Source organism: Falco cherrug, chromosome 11 (genome assembly GCF_023634085.1).
Source record: "Falco cherrug isolate bFalChe1 chromosome 11, bFalChe1.pri, whole genome shotgun sequence".
Classification (NCBI taxonomy): domain Eukaryota; kingdom Metazoa; phylum Chordata; class Aves; order Falconiformes; family Falconidae; genus Falco; species Falco cherrug.
This window is the reverse complement of record NC_073707.1, coordinates 20,820,742-20,835,086: the sequence shown is the minus strand read 5'-3', so window position 1 is coordinate 20,835,086 and position 14,345 is coordinate 20,820,742. Positions and strand designations below refer to the sequence as shown.

Genomic DNA, 14,345 nt, shown 5'->3' with positions numbered 1-14,345 from the left:
TGATGACTGTTAACCTGCCTTACCAGTATTGCAACAGTGCCTGGATCCTCCCAAACAAGAATAATGACATGTCCTATCCCAGATCTGTATCTATGGATGGCAGATATTACATAGAACAAGGTATCATTATTATTATTATTTAATTCCTGTAACCATCACCGGAGCAGCTGAGCTACTCCCATAGCTGCATTAAATATCCTGACTGAAATATGCAATCCTTTTGTTATTTCATCTTCTATGAGAAAAGTGGACTGTTGTGTTTCAACAGAAGACTTCAAGTGCATATTTCTCTGTATGTTGGAAAATACAGCTCACAAAATGTGCCTTGCCGTTCCAGTTTTGCCTATATTCAGTAATGCAGATGAGTATACAGATACCTAAAGTAGCTCCAGACAAGATAGCTTGGATCCAGGAGCTGTGTGGGTAGCATAGAGCAAAACATGGACTAATCTGCCCTAAGAGTGGGGCAAATTAGTCTACACAGAGCTCTGCCTTAACAAGTTACTTTAATACTCTGATGGATTTGGTTTAGAGATGGCTTGAGTAGAGCTAAGCACAAGCCAAGTAGGCAGATTTTCAAGGGCATTCACCACCAGGACATGAAAGCTGCTGAGATAAGAAACTTTCTGCCTAATTTTGCTGTGCCAGAGCCCTGGGAAGAGCAGGGGAGAGAAGGTGCAGGAGGAAGATTCCTGCCAGAGCAGCAGGAACAGCACTGGCCTCTCACTGCAGCTCCTTCACGCCCTGTGGCACAGCCAGGCCACCGCCGCTCCTCCTCGGGGTGGGGGAGAACTTCAGGTGTGCCCACCTCGGGGAGCTGGAGCTGGGGTGGGCAGGCGAGGGCAAAGACCCCCTTTCACAGCAGTAGGGTGTGTGCAGTGGTGCCTCACAGGGCCCAGCAGGGAAGACGGGGAGACGCGTGCCGGGAGAGGCTATGTGAGGTGCGCCAGGTGCCCTGGCCAGGTCTTGCTCTCCAGGACACGATTTTTGCAGAGGTGCCTCATGGGGTGGAATGAAATTTGGCCTCTGAGGTATCCTGGAGCCACCTCCTGGGGATAACAACTGAAATACTGAACTTGGTCCAAGTCTTGTAGCCAATAGTGCTAAGAAGTGCTGCAGCAGTTTAAAACCGACAGCAATTTTCTCAGTGCTAAAGGCTTTGTGTCCAGACATGTCGCTCCACTGTCAGGCTGCCAAGAGGTGACAAAAGCACGAGTAAGGCCAGGTCGCTCACTGCCAGGATGGAAGAACCTCCTGGCCAGCCTGAGGTGGCTCCTTGACCCGGGGAAGGGCACTCCTGCGCTAGGGGGGGGCTGCACTGGCTATGGCTGGCCATGTTCTCCAGAAGTTGCCAGCCCAAATTTCTGCAGATTCTTTTTCCACTTGGCCTCCCCACCGTTTCCCTCGCAGTCTGTTTCAGGTGCCCGCTCCTCATTTATCAACAAATTCAGCTCCGTCCGCGCTGCACCCGTGGCTGCGGTAGCAGCAAGTGCCACTGCCCTGGCACGAGCACGGCAGCGCCCAGGCGCTGTGCGGGGCCGGGCTCTGGCCCCCGCGCCCTTCCCCCCGGCGCACCGCGGCGGGGAGGGGGACACCCCGTTTTCGGGGGGCGGGCAGCGACCCGCTGGCAGCGCAGGGGCCGCAGCAGCAGCAGCAGGCTCCGCACGCCGGCCCGCGGTACCCAGGCAGGCGGCGGCCGGGCTGCAACGGCTGCGGGTGTCCCGGGGCCGCTGCCCGCCCCCCCGCGCCCGCAGCCCGGCTCAGGCCAGGAGAGGGAGCCGCGGCCCGCGCTCGCCGCCCAACCCGCCTCCGCCCGGCAGGACCCCGCAACTGCCAGAGGGACATCGCGGCGCCTCCCGCCTCACCGACCCGCCTCCGCCTCGCTCGCTCCCCGCCCCGGCCCCCCCCCCCCCGGCTTCCGCAGTGACACCCCCCCGCGGGGCTGGGGGCACCCCCGCCGGCCGGGGAGCGCTCCCCGTGCGGTAGGGGGCGCGGGGGGCGCGCGGGAGGAGGAGCGGGAGGAGCAGCAGCAGCAGGAAGAGGAGAGCGCGGGGCAGAGCCGCGCGCGCTCCCCGCGCCCTCAGGTGATGCGCGGCGCGCGGGGCCGCGAGCGGGACACGCGTGTGCCCGGGGCCGGGAGGGAGGCGCGGCGGAGCGGGGGGGGCGGCCCGGCCCGGCCCGGCCGTGAACTTCCCCGCACTCGGAGGGAAAGTTTGTGGCGGAGGCGGCGGCGCGGGGCGAGGCGGCGCGCAGCGGAGGAAAGGGCGGGACGAAGACGAACCGCTCGGCAGAGCCCGAGGAGCCTCCGCGGCGGCGGCAGCGCCCGGCGCCCCCCGGGCAGGGACGCCTCTGCGCGGTGAGAGCGGCCGTGCGCCGGCCGGCGGGGGCGGGCGGGCGCGGTGCTGCTGCCGGGGCCCCTCCGCAGCCTCTCGGCGGGGGACGCAGCCGGGGCGAAGGCGAGCCCGAGCCGCGGGAGCGGGGTGCGTGACCCGCCGTCTCGGCAGCCGGGCCGGCCGGGCCTCTGGCGCCCGAAACGCGGAGCGGCTCGCTTAGGTGCCCTCCCTTGGGGCAGGGGAATTGGGACCCCCCCGGCTGTAGCGCTGCCTGTGCCGGCGGGTGCGGCTTTCATTTCCATTCGCGTCGCAGACGCGAGCCCCTGATACCTGTTCGCTTCTGCGGCCGAACCGGTCCACGGAATGGGGGGGCGGGGGGGTGGTTCAGCCGCCGCAGGGAAATGAAGTGGAAGGGGCACGTCCAGGGGGACGGTGGGGGCGGCCGCCCCTCGTGCGAGGCGTTGGGGGGATCGGGGTGGAAGCTGGGCGGCGGGAATTCTTCCTTGGAAGGGGAGGAAAAAAAAGACACCGTAAGGGCTCCGGTGCTTCGGGTGCTGGGGTCGCTTCCTTTCGTTACAGTGGCAGCGCTTGTTCCTCGGCTTGGGCAGGTTTCTCGGCGCGTGTCTGTGTGGTGCTTGGCACAACAGGATCCTCATCTCGGGGCCTTAGGATGCTGCTGTAAACCGGATTATAAATACTTGCAAAATAAATAAGCTCTCACATGCATGCTCTCGCTTTCCATCCTAGCCTCTGCTTTGTGAACAGCTGGTTGTAGTGCTGGGATAAAATTCTATTTTTCTTACAGTTTTTCTCTTACGGCTTTTGTTCTGTGCATTTAGTTTTGTTGTCCTAGGAAAGGCTTTTTACTGATGGGTTTGGGAGGTTGCAGCAAGGTCCTTATCCTTTTTTGAAAAGTTATTTGCTATGTAATTAAAAAGTGCTATTTTTCTAACACTCCATTTTTAACTGTGCCCCCTCTTGGGTAAGCAGAACTGTTTTACACTTACACTTCCATAGACAGAAGGATTGTGGGGTGTTATTTATTAACTGTGCTGTGCAGAGTCCATATCTCATAACTTAGAGGGCCATTTATAACAGGTTGCTTTTGGCAGCTCTGGAAGATTTACTTGCTGTCTTGTGTTCCTTGCAGGAAGAGCCTCTCCTGTTTGCATGGAGAGCATCTCTCCAGCCCAAGGACTTTCTGGTGGGTGGGCTTGGTGCTAGGAAAGGTCCTGCTTTCTGCCTCCATTGCCTGCCTGTGGTGAGCAGGGGAGTATTAAGCTCTACCACCCAGGTACTCCCCTTCCCTGGGAGTAAGTATGGAGTTGTTGCTGTCACTGGGAACACCTCCTCTGTAGGAGCAATTAAAGGCGCAAGATAACAAAGCATGTGGAGGGTACAGCTGTGAGGACCTGGGGTGGTAGGAAGCGTGCAGGGCACTGAAACGATCAGGACACGTTAAGCTGGAAGGTGGAGTGGCTGCGTGGAGGTGAAGCAGGGAGCTGTGAGCTGAGATGCTCCGTTTCTAATGCAACAACTCTGTGCAAGGCAGAGGTCAGGTCTGTATGCGCACAGCCCTGTGACTTTCTTTCCATGTCTGTGGATGTAGCTTGAGCTCATAGTATCAGTCTGCCAAGAGGCAGAGAGTTTCTCAGCTGTATTCCTTCAAGACCTGTATGTGCATGATGCCAGCGCTACGGAAGAAGCATTTCACTCCTTCAGAATAAGAGGCCAGAACATGTCCTTTTATTCCTTCTCGCTTATTGTTATGTTTGGATTTTTATGTTGGTTATTTTGGCAGGCATGTGATTCATATTTCTTCCCCCATCTGTCCTGGGTCCCCCACTGGCTGTCAAATGTCTTCCCATTTCAGAAAGACTCTGACTTGCAAAACTTAACACAAAGATAACCCTTACAGCTGGTGGTGTGGGAGGGGTGTCCCAGCTTGGCCCTTAGAGCACAGGTTGCATTAGCAAGGTAGACAGTTGGGAAGATTATAGCCAGCATGTGAATGTGTTCAGATATCTGTGAACATCCATGCTGTCCAGTCTTCCTTTTCATCATACAGCAACGGGGAATGCTTCGGGAATAAAAATAGATGCATGGAAAAGCCTATATAAGCTGAAATCTGTGAACAGCGCCGCGTTATCTGGGAACTGAAACACTTTCTACAGTGGAGCTCACATTTCAGGCATTGCCTGCTCTTCTCCTTCCTCCCCTGCCTTTCTCTTGACACACCTCAGATTCCATTGTCCCCGTAAGTAGAGCCAAGAGCTGTCTCCTCTGCGATGCCGGGCTGATGCAGCCCAGCCAGCAGCATCTCTGAACCTGGTGGGTGAGAGCCGGTGCTCCTCTGGCTGCGTGAGGTGGGCCACATGTAGAGGCAGATGGAAGGCAAAGCTGGCTGTCATGTTTGCCACTCGTGAGCTGACCCCCTCTCTTGCACCAGCACTGCAGCCCAGGTGTAGCTCTGGGGTCCGTGTGCAGGTGGGTTTCTTTCCCTCCACGGTTTGTAACTGCTTTGTTCTGCTCTGCTGTCAGCAAAATGTATGGCTGAGATTTGGTCACTGCTAAATTGGAACAAACCAGCTGCTTCTTTTGGAGGTATTTTAGGATTTCTCCTCTCACACCGGTGGTTTTGCAAAGCAGAAAGCTAATCTCACGTTTCTCGGCTGCAGTGTTGTTACATGTAAGGCTTTTGCATGAGACTGAGCCACATGTATGGTTGGAGAGAATGCAAAAAGGAAACTGATTTGGGGAAATTAGTTCCAGTGGTGCCTGCGCTTTTGGGAATTTCAGTCTTGGCTAGTGTGCTTGCTACCTTCAACCTCAGAGGTCCCAATAAGAAACACACACACATTGTGATATTCATAAATTCAGTGTCTTATTTGACAGAAAATAAAATACAGGAACACAAATGCAGAAGCACACATATTTTGTCATAGGGTTCCTTAAAGACAGTTGCTGTTAAAACAGGATTTCTACTACAAGTGAAGAATGGTATCTTTAGTCAGTCCTTTGTTAATATAGGAACTCTCATTTCATCAAATGGGGGCTATATCTCCAGGGATTCCTCTGACACAGGTTTCCCCCAAGTCTGGATGATTATCCAATTACAATTCTAAGAAAATTACAGCAAGGATAACTGGCTAAAGATAGAAGTCTCTGAGAGCATTAGGGAAAGAGAAGGAAAGAGTGTGAAAGCACGAGAGCTTCATTTTCTCTTTGAGTAAAATGTGGAGAATTATGCCAGTCCTTAACTTTTGCAGTAAGTGGAGTCAAGGTCCCTGGTGTTGAGTTTGGACATTCTTTCTTTCTTTCCTTCTACTTCTCTCTTTTCTTATATGCCGACTCATATTTAATGAAAAATTTATGTTGATTTTTATGGTGTCGGTATAGATTTACATGTGTTAACAGAAAGGGACTGTTAACTTAAAAGCTGTGTTCAGGGCAGACAGTAAGAGTATCCTGGGCTGACTGAGGGGAGTGGTAGGTGGCTTCTTCTACTGGGAACACCAGGGAGTTGCCAGAGAGCCATTACCTTGGAAATCCCACCCAGAGCAGGGTCATCAAGAGCTACAGGCTCTTCCCAGCTCTTTCTAGGTGTCTGTAGAAAGAGACTATATTATCATGCCTGGAAGAGGAACTGGATGGTCACGTACTCCCATCCCATGCCCATCATGGGTATTGGGACCCTTGAGCTGGCAGGGGAGAGCATCCTATTGGTTCAAAAGCATTTGAGGCTGCCCTCAAGCCCATTCATCTTCTTTATTGCTAACACCTTGCCTAGGCATGGCTGGGCAAGCTTTCCTATTTAACCTGTGCAGCTTTGCATCTGGCCTTCAGCTTCGGTCAGTGTGGCCATGGGTCAGCAGCTTGTCTGGGTGCAAGCTGGGAGCTCTTTATTGCAGCCTGGAAATACCCTGGAAAAAGGCTGGTTGATAGCTTTGCATGAAGCTCCTTGGACAGTTTTGTTGTGCAACCGAAAGACAAGGATACAATGTGAATCATGCACTTGCAGAAATGCTTAAGAAGCTCTTCAGCTTTACTAAGCCGAGGTATTATGAGAATTAGAGAAAGACACTAAAAAAAAAAAGGAAAAAAGAAAAACTAAGTTTTAATACCTCTCTGTCTCTTTAAATAGAAATGCTGCTATGTGTTGGTGGAATTTTTTGGAGTTTTTTTTTGGTTTGGTTGTTTTTTTTCCCCCTTCCTGGCTTTGCTTAATCCCTTGCATGACTGAGGTAAAAGTGTAATGCAGTATCTTGTCTCTCTTAGGCCTGATGCTGTCCACTTATAGCAATGTAATATTCTCAGATGTTCAGAGAATGATCTTATATGTTCGATCAATTTGTCTGTAAAATCTTGCAAAACTATGATCTAAATGTTTATCGTTCCGCTGATAGGATGCTGTGGAGCTGTTGTAACAATAATACTGCTTGGTGAGAAAGATGTGAGGTTTCCTTCTCAGGGGGATTTTTTGCCTTTTTTTTTGCCTTTTTCTGCCTGTGATTTGTGGTTATAGTTGCCTTTCTTTATCATTTTACCTTTTGTCTTGGATGTAAATAAAGAGCTAATTACAGTTAATCTCAGTGGAAAGGAATGAAATTTTTAAAGAGTGAAAAATAACTCCCATCTGTTAGATTTGCAGCAGCATTTTGGGGTTTGCCTTCTACTTGGGAGAAAGCCAAAATTTATCTTGCTCAATTTAAAGTTTTCCTTGCAATATTTAAACTGGATTTTTAATCATTTAAAAAAACAAACAGAAATGGAAAGAGCTTTTCAAATTATGTTTGGCTATGTTTTTAACATGCTGGTTGCTAAAACCTGAACAGCTCTGTCATATTCTGGCTGAAATGAGTTGAAATCACACTACCAGATTCCATAGGAACAGGTTTGAGACCTTATTCTGGAAGAGCATCTATTTTTCATAGTAGTATATTGTGTTTCTGTGTTTCCCGTTTGCTGGGGCTCCTTGTGCCCAGCCAACCAGCCCTGAAATTACTTGTTCCAAGGGAGCTGCTGCTTAAGTAGGTACTATTTCAGACAGGCTCAGACCCACCACGCAAAACTTGGGTTATGTGGTACATTTAGCCCCACCAGCTCCAGTGACTGCTGAGCTCAGGGAATTAATCTATACTTCGCACTCATGTACTATCTTTCTTTTCAGTGTTTCTAAGCACTTTAGAGATACTAAGATGCACAGCTGTGGTGTGAGGTGGGGGGAGGCTGTTATAAATGTGGCTGGAGAAACGGAGGCACGGATTTAGGAATCCTCTACTAATGCACTCCGTTCAGGGTCAGCCATTTATAAGCGCTCAGATGCCTGATTATCAGGGAGGTGCAACATTTTTTTTCATGTACTACAATTGGTGATTGATGCTTCTGTAGGTTTCATGTAGATTAATGGGAAACCCATATTGCTACCCTAAACTGCTACGCTGTTTTAGAATCTTCAGCCTTAGAGACTTACAGGAGCATAGTAAATGGCAGTGGCAGGAGCCCTAATTTCTAATTATTTTTTTCTGAGGTTAGCCCTAAAAAGCAAATCTCACAAGGAACCAAAGGTAAAACAACTTCACTGCCATCCCACCACGGTATCATCCAGGGCCCCACCTACATGAATTTATCAGCTATCTGTTGATTCAAAGCTCTGTGATCTGTAGAAAATACTTATCCTGACAGTAAGAGCCATAAAAATTCACTCTAATACAAATAATCGGATTTGTTCTGTTGAGAAATAGCTGCCTCCCCCTGTTGCTTTAAGCACAGACACCTCGCAGACCTGGTTTCTAAGGAGGGATCTGGATAATGGGAGGGGGATGTATGTGTTGCTGCCTGGCGTGGTAACATTGGCAGGCTGTGAAGATCTTGTAGGGCACCCAACCTCTTTGAATGAGCACAGATGTGCTGCTGGATTACAGAATATGTTGCTTTAGCAAATTGTCTGGTTGCAGTTGAGCCAGACAAGGCTGATGGTTTGGGGTGACTGAAGGATGTGACAAAACATGACTCCACAAAACACTCCCAGTCCCTGTGGACTGGATTTGTCTTTCCCCCTCATCCATTCTCCTGTAAAAATAGCTGCAGCCTTGGTGCACTTACCTTTCTTCACCTTCCTCCTTCTTTCTTATGTTGCTATGTGGACTTTAGGGAGACTGTTTAATTCTGGCTCTTTGAGAGGCTGCACACATGGACACCCCTGACCCAAGGCTGTGGAGAGGTGGAAATGCTTTTCTCTAGGCTTTTTGTGTCCTCCTCTTCTCCCATGGCACGGGGGAGCTACGTCCTTGGCATTGCAGCCCTGCTGAAACCCAGGGTCCTACCCTGGGTTGCGGCTATCCAGGAAGGCAATGTTTTCCCCTTTCTAAGCCACCCCTGCTGCCTTGTCTGCCAGGTGCCAATGACGTAGTTGTTGATGAGAGGAGTCCAAAAGCAAGAGGTAAACTCAACCCAACCTTCCAAAGACAGCCAGGGATTGCTTCCTCTCAATGCAAAAAGGTGAGCCAGCCCAGGGCTAGCATCAGTGCAGATTTGAGAATATGAAGGTGTCCACTTCCTTCAATGCCAACATTGAAAGTGCTCTGAAATGAAAAGTTTGAAGACTTCAGATTTTTGGTCCTCTGAAGTAGGGTTTTAGCACAGAGCGGTATTTCCTTTTGTCGCTGCTCCTTGTAGCCTTTGGAAATGTCAGCAATGCATATATTGCCTTTTGTTTGTCATTCAGCTGGAGAAATGAATTCATTGCCCTCATGAGATCAATCATATTCTCCCCAAATAATTAATATTGATGACAATCACAGCATACTGCTGCCTGCAGCTCCCTCTCAGCCTTCCCACTGTGTAGGTGCTGTGGGTCAACAGAGCGGTCCTCGTACGAGGCTCCTGGACTTGAAAATTCAGGGTGCCATTGTTTGAAGGTTGAATTTAGAGCTGCACTGATGGGGTCAGTGCAGGCAGAGCCCGAGCAAGTTCCCTGTGATGATGCAACCTAGTATTTGCAGAACAAAATGTTAGAGACGGGTGGAGCAAATGCAATACACGTGGCATACAAAGGATTGTCTCATCCTGTTTCTCGTCTCCTTTTTTTCCTCCCTGTCTGTACCCGGCTTTTTCTAGTCCCCTTTGTAGAGTGCAGCTGTACTGCCCGGACCAGGAAGGGGCAGGCATGCAGAGGAAAGTTGCTCTGATAGTTACTAGGAGGACCAAGCGGGTGAATTGGGAACATGGGGGCCCTTGGGAGAGCTGGAAGGACCTCCAGAGAGTGCCTTGTACGTGGGCTGTTGTCCTGAGGCAGGCAGGTAGTTCCTGGGCTTTCAGTGCCTTTGGTGTTCCTTTTTCTATTGCTTTAAATTTTGCTGTGGATTAATGTGTAAAGCACACAGAGCAGCCTGTCTGAGCTGGAGGAGAAAGAATGAAGCATCTTCAAGTCTTACTCTTGTTTGCTTTTTCTTATAAGGCTAAATGGAATTAAATTAACATGATTAATATGTGCCAGATGTGGAAACGCTGTGTGGGCCAAACTTGAAAAAGAACTCTGCTGACTTGCTTTTACCCTTGATTATGTTGCTTGACCCAGGATACCTGGAGTCACTTGAAGAAATCCTACTCTTACACCGCAGGCAGAGTTGAAGATCAGGTCTTCACCACTGGCAGCAGCATGGGTAAACCTGCTAGCAGTGCTGGAGACGTTGCAGTCTGCCTGGGGATTTTGTGGCAGCGGCAAAGTAAAAAAGATGCTTGGAAAGGGGAGCGAAACACAGTGTTGTGCTCTGGAGCATGATGGTGCTTGGAGGCTTTTTGCCTGCTGTGTCCCGATCTGGGAGAACAAGAAGGGGAAGATGGTGGCTGAGTATAGAGCAGCCATCCTGGGAATCTGATCTGCAAGCACTGAGGGCTGTAAGGGGAGGAGGTGAAGTGAAAGAGCAGGTATATAGCTGGCAACAAGGGCTTGAACTGAAGAAACTCTTGGAGCATTTTTTGAGACAGAGAACCTATTGCAGCTAGGGCTCAGCAGGGCTGGGTGTAGCCCCTGTTGTGGCAGCGGGGATGTACAGTGGGGCTGCAGGGCGCTTGGTGGTGCTGGGCTGGGCTTGCAAGAGTCATGCTTCTCCTGGGAAAGCTGCTCTGGGGTTCAGGAGTCCGGTCCTGCAGAAGGCAGTAAGCCCAGCTGATAAACCTGCTTAAGTCTGCATTGTGTTCTCTGGGTTTAGAGATTTGGGCTGAGCTAGCTTGGGGTTGCAGCTGTGTAATCTGTTGCGCAATGTGGATGTGCTGTTACGTCTGCAGGGACAGTGGAATAACCTTTTGGGGAGGGCAGTGGGGTTGCTCACATCTAAAAGCCATTAAAAAGGTCAGGAGGCAGAATGTATAAATTAAATGCTTGTTCTCAGATGTCTCCAGGTGCTCATGAGAGTTAATCAGAACTCTTTCAGTGAGGGAAGAATCTCACTCTGGATTCCTTAAGTTTCCTCAGGTCTTTGAGCCATGTTGGCTGCGGATTTCTTTTTTTTTTCTGTGCAAAGATTAGTTTGTCAGTTTATTTTCCAGTAGCGCAATATGTGGGTATTTCTCCAAGCTCTCCTTTCACTATAACATCACCATCTAAAATAGAAGCATTGTGTCTGGCTTCATGGAAGGTCTCAGCTCTCTTTGAAGCTCTGTTGGAAGCTTTTCATTCCCCGGCTATTCAGACTTAAAAAATAGACTGTCTTGGCTGGATACCTTTTGCTTGAGCACAGAAGTGCTCTTGTAGATTGGTGTTTGAACTGCTCAGTGCTCAGCGTGTATGCATTTGTAATCCGTGATGTTTGATTTCATAGCTGTGGCTCTACCTGCCCCTTTTCAGCCCACTCCACAGATCTCTTGGTGCTAGTCCCAGCTGTTTATTTGTCTTGTCCAGGTGTGCATATATTTCAGGGAGGTGACAGATTATTGAGCTGGTTTATTTTAAATGTATGAAATGCAGCATGCTCTGCCTGCTACGTAGCTGCCAGAGTATAATCAGCGGCACCCTGGGCTTCAGCAGAGCAGTGTGCAAGGTCTGTAGGATTTCTGCTTTGCCGAGCCCTGAGAGGACCCCAGGAGAACTGCTGAGGGAGGGAGAGGGTACTGACTTTCTTCAGACATATTTTCAAGCACACACAACCCCCCCTTCTCTCCACATGTCTGGATTGTACTTTTTTTCCTTTTCTCTTGAGAGAGGGAAAAATAGCTTCTTCCTCAGAATTCTGATTGTTAGCCAGATCTGTTGAGCCAAAAGGATGCCAGGAGATGGTGTCTAAATGCCAACAGCAGATCGCAAATTCCCTGCCTGGCAATCACCTTTGTGCCCCAAACATTGGCACCGACAGTGGCAGATCTTGCACTACCAAGGAAGCTCCCAGAAATGACCTGCTGTAAATGTCTCCCTGCTTTTTCCCAAGCTTCTGAGCTCAAGGGGCTGCTGCCTGCTTTGCTCACGGGAGCTCTTGGTGCCCTTTGAAGGTCAGCCTTGCTTCTGCGGTTCACGCTGCTGTGTTGAAGGAGAAATAGCTTGGGACGACCTCCTGGAGTGACCCCAGAGTGACACACTGCTGAGTTCATTCATCCCCATGTTGGGGATTTAGTAAAAAGTAATTAAAAAGTCAGCAGGCTGCAGCCCTTGGCCTGGATGTGCAGTGCAGGAGGCCAGGGAGGGGCAGTGGTGGGTGATGGGCAACTGGAGCTGCCTGGGATGCCTGGTGTCATGTCCTCAGCTGGCAAAGAGCTGGCTGAGCCACTGACAGAGAAAGCTGTTCCCAGATATTTTTGGTTGGATGAGGTTTTTTGTTTTGTTTTGTGGTTGGGGGTTGTGGTTTTTTTGTTCTCGGTTGTTGTTGGGTTTTTTTGTTTTGGTTTTTTTTTTTTATTGTTTGGCTTGGGTTTTTTCCTCTTCTGGATGCTTGGTAGACCTGGGTATAAAGCTGTGCATAAGCACTGTAGACCCCAGTGCTGGGAGTCAGTGCTTCCAGGTCCTGTGTGACGATGGCCAGCTCTGGCCAAGGAAGACAAAAGATGCTTTGTGCTAGCGATGGGGGAGACCTCTCACCAGGGCATCTTTCCATCTGACTCTCTCTAGTTTATTTTTCTTTTTCTCTCAGTTCTGCAAAGGCAAGTGTTTAATATCTGCTGTGATTCTAGCTGGTGAAAAAGTTTCATACTGCTCAAATCTAAACCTTCCCTTTGGTTCTGATTATATAAATTAAACTTATGATAGAAACATTTCAGAACAAAATCCTTTCAGCCTGCTCTGTTGTCAGGCGCGTGATAGCCTGGTGATTGCACCTACCCTGGCAAAAGTGGGACTTCAGCATCGATCTCTCAGGTCCATGCCTTGGATGTGTCACCATTAGGTGCACTGATTGGGCCACACTTAAGGCTCCCACAGTATCCCTGATTGCGGGCCAGGCTTCAGCCCTGGCTGATTCCTGCTGAATTGTGCCTGGCTTTTAGGGAGCTGCTGCCAAGGCAAATTGGGCTCACTGCCCTTAGGAGAGATGTGGATGTGTTTCCGAGGACGGTGTTGGGGGCCCTTTGTTGGTCAGTGTGCCTGTATTTGAAGTGATGACTGTGGCGTAGTGTGTGCTGGAGCAGGGAGAGTGCTCTGAGCCGCTTATGGAGTTCATCATCAAACTGCTGCTGGTTTCCTCCCCTTTCTGATTCTGGAAGCTGGCTGGGAAGGGGAATTTTAATGAAAATGCTGATTCCTCCTGGGGAGAAAAGGCTGGCTTTCCAAAACTCGTCACCTGTCTTTCTACCCACATCTCTGGAGATTTCAGTGTAACCTTATGTTGCTCAGGAGGGCTGTCTGCAGGACTGGCCAGCTTGCTGTAGGAGTGGCTCTGCTTCGGGCAGGGGTACAAGTGGAAATGCTGATGCCGTAGCAAAGGGCAGTGCTGTGCAGTGCCCAAATGGCCTCCGGAGGAGAGGCAGGGTCAGAGAGACGCTGCACAAATTCCAGCTAAGTGGCACCAAGATGGTTTATGCTACAGTAATTCCTCCCTTTGTCTGACATACTCCCGTACATACTGAAAAGCAAAAGTGTTTCCTGGAGGGCTGAAGGGCCTTTTCCCACTTTCCATTAGTGTTTTTGCTATTACTTTTCTGCAGCTGCTTTTGCAGACTGCCTTTTGTCTACCTTTTGGATTCTTTGAATTTACTTGGACAGTATGTCTATTTTCCCCATAAGAAAACCCAGCAAACTCATTGGGCAGCCTTTTCCAATGCTACTGTGTGGCGATGCAGGAACCCAGGGCTTGTGGGCACGCAGTGATGTGGGAGTGGGGGAGCTGTATTCCTCTCCTGAGCACCAGCCCCACTCCGCAGCCCATAAGCCTTCAGCCCCAAGTCCACGTGGTGTAGAAGCAAAGCGCTTTCTAACCTAGCCCACCCTGATTCTGTGCTACCTTTTCTGTGTCTGCATCCCTCTTCCTGGGGCCAGTCCTGTGCTCTTGAATATTTTTGACTCAGAGGGGCCTGGGACACAATTACAAAAAGAAAATAACATGTAAAAGTTGCTTTGGCTGGTGTTATTTTTTTCCCTCTTTATGAAACAGCTTTATTTTAAATGCCCTTTCAGCCAGAGCACTTAGTGGCAAGGTTTTGAAGGGCACTTTTGTTCTGTGTGCCATAGTGTGACTTCTCAGTGAAAAGCAAAAAAGCTGTCAGCTCTCCCTAGGTGCCGGTGGTTAGGAGGGACAAAGGCGTTTTCTTGGAAAATGCAGTATTGTTCTGTAGAATTGGTACAGTGTCTTTGAGAATAGGTGTACAGTAGTTACTTTGAGTGCAGTTCTCTTTGTTAATTATTTGACAACTGTCTTGGGTTTTATAATTGTTTGGAAAATGCGTAGGCTTTGCGGGGTCCATGCTGTTAAAGGCAGGAGTGAACAATTCCTTGCCTAGGTCTGTTTGGGAAGGGTGTTTTATTAAAAGGTGTTTTCATGGTTTTTTTTTTTCTGACATAAAGGCCACTTCTGGCCAGTAGCAAATGAA

General features: G+C 49.8%; 1 protein-coding gene across 6 annotated transcripts in view; it reads left to right on the top strand.

The window, feature by feature from the left end:
* Positions 1–1,871: 1,871 nt before the first annotated feature.
* IL1RAP (interleukin 1 receptor accessory protein) overlaps positions 1,872–14,345 on the top strand; it is a 49,231-nt gene continuing 36,757 nt past the window's right edge. For 2 of the 6 annotated variants that reach the window (XM_055723672.1, XM_055723674.1), the window contains exon 1: positions 2,117–2,356. The gene's annotated coding sequence lies outside the window, so the exon portion shown is untranslated. Of the gene's footprint in view, positions 2,085–2,116; positions 2,357–9,538; positions 9,635–14,345 lie in introns of those variants that run through there. The other 4 variants (XM_055723675.1, XR_008734465.1, XM_055723673.1 and 1 more) reach the window with 4 other exon arrangements.